A 6,278-nucleotide genomic window follows, 5' to 3' on the forward strand; every position below is an offset into this window, starting at 1 on the left:
CTTCGTTAATCTGCCTGTTCTGCTCCCCACTCTGTCTCTGGTGAAGCCTCTCGCTGCCCCTGAGCCTCTGGCCTGTACCCAGTTCTGTATGCAAAAATAAATAAATCTTAAAAAAAAAAAAAAAGACAATGGACATTGTATAGTGCAGTTATAGAAGTGAATAGGGAAATGCCTGAAACATACCTGGATGACACCTACTAAGTGCTTATATCATAGATACTATTAGCTTTAATTACAATTATATCAACTATTTAAAAAATAAAACTATATTTTAAAAAGCATATTAAACTATATTCAAGTATTATTTGTTATTTTGTCTGACAACTAAAGAAAGTTTTCTTTTCTATGCTAAAATATAGTAATTAGCTTTTTAGCTCCTATTTATATTTGGATTTATTTATTATTAAAGGACTTTGAAACATGCTTATATCTTCAATGATCAAAAATATTTATTTCCCACAATATCTCTAATGCCAAAATAATAATCAGTGTCCTACAGATATTATAGAAAGAATCATAAAATTATCTTTATTAAGACTGCTAGTCATTTTCTGAAGGAACTCTTTTATTGTATGCAAAGTCAATAAAGTAGAAAAAGTCAGCTAAATTGTGATCCAAATTTTATGTAGCTGACAAAATCCTCAGGGCATGTTAAAAACAAATGGTCTACATGGGAAATTAGACCTATCAAATCTTGAAAAGATCAATTTGAAAAATACTGATGGATTCAGCAAAGAAGTCACTGTCACCAGAAGCTCTTCTATTTTCAGTTTGGTATGATTATAAAATGCTAAAAGCACCATGCTTCATTTATCTTGAGAGTGCCAGGGACTAAATAAAGTAGCAAAGCAAAAATTCTTACGGAAAGTAAATAATATTTACAGTTAAAATTTGCCATAACTGATGACAATTTTAAAAGTAAACAAACTCCTCATTATTACATCCCTGAGACACACTTTAATTGTAAAAACACAACCAAAAAGTGGTATGCTGTTTAATCAGGTCTTCCTGTGAATAGTTGTATATTTGCATTTATAAAGGCATTAGTTCATCAGGGTAAACTGACTTAATGTTGTGCTAAAACTGCTAAAAGGCAATGAGGAACAGGCATTTTAAAAATTAATTTAAAACAATTTATGAATGTGCCATGGGAAAACAAAAGTCATTAAGCAGTATTATTAATATTCACAGCAGCTGTTACACAATCATGCATCAAGTCCCCATGTTCAAACTTGCTTTTTAATCTAGTGCCTTAAAATACTCTATTAGTCTGTAGTCCATCATACATCAATGGACTGCAAATAGCTTTAATTTCAATTTCTTAGCAGTTTATCATATTGTTCATAAGAGGTATGTGTGTGCAATATATGCATAGGAGTACCTCTTTTGTGTTGCCTTAGAGAAACCTACCAAAAAGCCTATTGTTACTTCCAAAGAAAATCCTGTAAACAAACTGAGATAGCCTTTTCACCTCTACCTGACTTCTTTGTTTAGGGTACCCAGTGGCCTAAAACCAGCGAATCATAATCTTCTGCTGTATCTACAGGTCATCTATGCCTCTATTTATACTGCCTGCCATCCTTAAACATTACCCAAAGTACTGGCATTTGTCTAGAGACACTGAGGTGTTTGTATTAACTCCCATAGTGGAAAATACACAGGAAAGCATATGACTGGCAGAACCATGTTTGTCTGGATGGAGGTCGGGTCAAGATCATTTCAGAATTTAAGATAATAACTCTTACTTGTGCTCAATAGAAAAGTGAGATAACCTTGTCCCAAGGAAATGTGTGTTTACAGGAATTTGGTTTAATGTGTAAAGACTAAGATTTCAAAGCCACCATCTCCCTTCTAGTAGACTTTACTATTTTATTTCTTCTAAATAGCAGCAACTTTCATTACTAACAGTTTTCTTTCAAAATTGTTTTCCTTACATTTGTTTTATAGTAGTGTCCTAAATAGTTCAAATGGTTCAGACAAGGATCTTAAAAGGTAAAACCTTTTTGTTAATGATGCCTACACAAACATATTGTGTGTTATAGCAATAGATGTGTTTGTGAATGAACAGATTTGCATATGTAAAATTGTGCAGTTATTTGGTGGTCCAAGATGTTGAAGCTTGGGTATGTTGTAGGAAAAAAGTGTTTAAATAAGTTAACTTGACAAAATCCTAAAGGCTCCTTACAATTAGTTACTCTTATAAAGTTCAGTAGTAACCAGTTAGTCTTATAAAGACATTGAAGCCTTATACTTATATAAAATGTTTGGCTGAAGATACCTTCAGCATTCAGAATTCAGAATACTTCATGCTTTGAAGGATTTTATGTATCAGTGGTTTGTACTAGATTAGTGTCCCAATCCCAACATTTTTTCCTTGTAGTAAGAACATACTTCTATTTTTTCATTTTAGTTTCTTAAATTCGAAGTTGGCAGGACTTAGAGCTTACCAAATAAACTGTTTTTGTTCAATTGTTCACATTAAAATGTATGACATATACATATTTCAAATGAACATCCAGTTATATATGCATGTCATTAAAAGCAAAGTAGTGAGATAATTTTTTGTTTTTAATGGATATTGAGATACTAGTTACACTCATTTATATGTATAATATGTATATATTAGAATAAAGAGTGAGATAAAGAAACAGAATCTTCTTTCTAAAGACAGATTGTCTTCAACAGAACAAGAATTAGAGTGCTAACTTCTCAACAAAAGACAGTCCATATGGAATCTTCCTTCTGAAGTATAAACAGAATATTAAACTAAGATTATTAACATATTTCTACAGGGTTATGCTACAAGGTAGACAGGTAGACAGACAGACACAGATATATAGATATTTAAATTGTTTTTTATATATTAAGATGTTCAAATTTAGAGATGTTAAGGAAGTAACCAAGGTTAGTCAAAACATAGGTATAATAATATTTTCTGCTAACACTCAGTTTTCTGTTGAACATAATATATTTAAAATTTATTCATATACTCATATACTCTACCTTAGGTATTTGGCAGGTAAGTAATTGTAAAGAATCATGTTACCAAGAACACTATGTATGTGTCACATATGTATTACCTAAATTTGTGTAACAATGCATTATCTAAAAGCATCAGAGGAAGAACATGGGAATTAATCATTGTTTAAAAAAATCTTAAGGAAGGAAATTAATAGACGGAACCTTGACATTTAAGAATACTATTCTCTAGTCAGGTCTTCAAGTTCCAGAAAAGGTAGCAAAGTTACTAAAATGTTATAACTTTTTATACTCTTGGGGTTAGGATAAACAATGAAACAATGAAAAAGAAATTCTTGAAAGCCTCTACAAGTAAAAGATTGTCTTCAACAATAATTAGAATTGCTCCACAAAAGCAGTCCATAATAGAATCTTCTTTTCAGGTGCAAGACATTATAGCTGAGTAACTAAAATAAAGTGTTCATAGAAAATGATTCAATATATCTTAACTGAAAGAAATACTAAGACAGCAGAAAGAAAATCAACCTACATATAAGATATTAAAGGTAAATATTATTTTCTAATGATAAATGTAATTGATTTCCAAAACAATAGTAACTACATCATATATACAGTATAGAAGAGAATTAAAAATTTTAAACCATCAGTGATTTATGGGTGTGGAAGAAATAAATGGAGTAAAGAATACAAAAGCCTATATTTCCTGGTATGAGATTAAGGTAATAATTAACATTAGACTGTATTTAAAAATTCGTATTATAGTGTATACAATAACTATAACTAGCAATAGAATAAAATATATAACTTTAAAATTGTAATAATAAAATCCAAAATGAGTTAATATATAAAAAATAGAAAAGAGTTTAAAAATATAAAACAATAATAAAATAATAATGTTTTAAAATTAAAATATTCCTTTTGCTTTACCAAATAAACATTAATGGAGTTAATATAAGTGGAACATATACATGACTTAACAAAAATAGATGCGGCAGAACATTTGCGTGGAAAGGATAAACAAAGATACATTCTAAAAACACTAATAAAAGAAAATTGGTATAGTAGCAGATAAACTAGATGGGAATTCAGGAAGCATTAGTAGAGGCAAACAGTGCATTTTATAATGATAAATAGGCCATTCTATTGGAAAGATACAACAATTTTAAATTTGTTGCCTCTACAAGTAAAGTCTCACATAATATAAAATAAAAACATAAATCTGCAAAGATTGGAAATCTCACAAAATGGAAGAGTTTAATATGCCCTCAGTAAATATTACACTAAGCATGTCAAAACTATGTATAGTTTTAGATAATCTGATTTGCATACTAATAAAACCTGATTTATTTGTTCATATATATATAGAATATTTCATCTAAGAATATGACATTCTTTTCCAGTGGCCTATAAACATTTATGTTATCAACCATGTCTATAGTTATATAGCAATTGTCAACAAATTTCAGTGTATTTAAGGTTTACAGAGCAGGTATTCTGACCACAGAGAAACTGGGACCACAACAATTAAAAAGATAGTTGGAAAACCATCCACATTTATGAATTAAACAATACATGAATCCATCAAAGAAAGAAGTACAATGAAAAGTAGGAAGTACTTTAAAATATCAAAGTTTGTATGATATACCTAAATTAATACTTGTGATGAGTTTATAACTTTAGATGTATGAAATAGAGAAAAGACAAAATCCAATGTCTTACCATCATGTCCCAAAAGCTGGAAGATTAACAACAAATTTAAAAATGTAAAGTAGAATGAAGATGGTGTCATCAAAATAGGACTTCAGAGATTAGGGATAGGAATTGGAAAGTAGTTCTTTTTTGACTGATTTAATCCCCAAAAGGCAGTTAAAGTACTTGACTTTACTTTAACGATGACTCAGCTTCCTTTCCAACCACCTCTAGCCAACCTGAGCAGCATGAAAACTCAGAAAAGATCCAGAGCAAGTGTAGTTTCTATCACAAGTGATCTGAATTATCTAAAAGCTTTACTAAGGTTCTAAAATCCACATCCAGGGAGGAGCTAAATCACCATTTCCTGATCATACCACCTACAGTGAAGCCGTCTCAGTGACTGTACAGTGTGTCCTTGTACTCCAGCACCCACTCATACAGGACTTTCCTTTTACTTCTGCTCTTCTCCTTTTCAAATTAAACACTCAGGAAGGCAGTTTTTGGAAGCTTATCTTCCTGCCTTCTTATTTGTCGCTGTAATGTAATTGCTCTTTCTTCAACAAACTTGGATCTGGCTTATTGACTGACACCCCCAAGTAGCAAGCCTCTTAAGTTTGTAACAATAATGGTAGATATTAAATATATTAGTTAAAAAAATCAATAAATTAGAGATAAACATAAAAGAGACATAAAAGATAGCAAGAGTTCTTTTAAAAGACGGAAAAATAATTGGTTCAGCCCCTATGGAAAACTGTGTGGAGTTTTCTCAAATCATTAAAAATGTATTTGCCATATGACCCAGTAATTCCACTCCTAACTATGAACCCAAATTGCGCAAAAACACCTGCACTCCAATCTTATTGCAGCATTATGTACAATAGCCAAGATGTGAAAATAGCCTAAATGCCCCCGAAAGCACATGAATGGATCAAGACTGTATGTTATATGTATACAACGAAATAGTATCCAGAGATCAAAAAAGATAAATTCATTTGTGGCAATGTGCTTGGAGCTGGAGTGGACTATACTAAGTGAAACAAGTCAGAAGGTAAAAGGTAAATGTTGGATGTAGAAAAACAAATATTTACCTATGGAATATTCAGAAACCAGGCAAAAGGTCAGATAAAGACACACTCAGAAAGTTGAACATGGATCTGAAATATTCAGGACAGGAGAGGGAAAGAGGAAGGATCAGAGCACATTGGACATAATTAAGGCTACAAAAAGGGACATTCTGGGGTGGGAGCAAAGGGAAAGGGGTGTCTAGAGAGGATTCTGGGGCTCTGATGGTGGGTGTGATGAAACAACATACAATTACACAGATGTCAATCTGTACCCCTAAGATGCATACTGAGATGTAAATCAACATTTCCACAATAAATATAACTTTAAAAAAGACTAAAAAATGATAAGCTCTAATAAGAATGACTAAAAATATACAACCAATGACTAATAGTAGGATTTTTAAAGGATTAAAAAGCTAATAATATAACATTATGACTTTTAGATATACAGTTTTCAAAAAATGAGGTGAAATGTAAAATGATAGTAAATGAAGCCAAGAAGAAATAAAAAATTAAAAGAAGTATAATGATTAAAGATATTGA

The sequence above is a fragment of the Condylura cristata genome, unplaced genomic scaffold, assembly GCF_000260355.1.
Source record: "Condylura cristata isolate star-nosed mole 26May11 unplaced genomic scaffold, ConCri1.0 scaffold00013, whole genome shotgun sequence".
Taxonomy (NCBI): domain Eukaryota; kingdom Metazoa; phylum Chordata; class Mammalia; order Eulipotyphla; family Talpidae; genus Condylura; species Condylura cristata.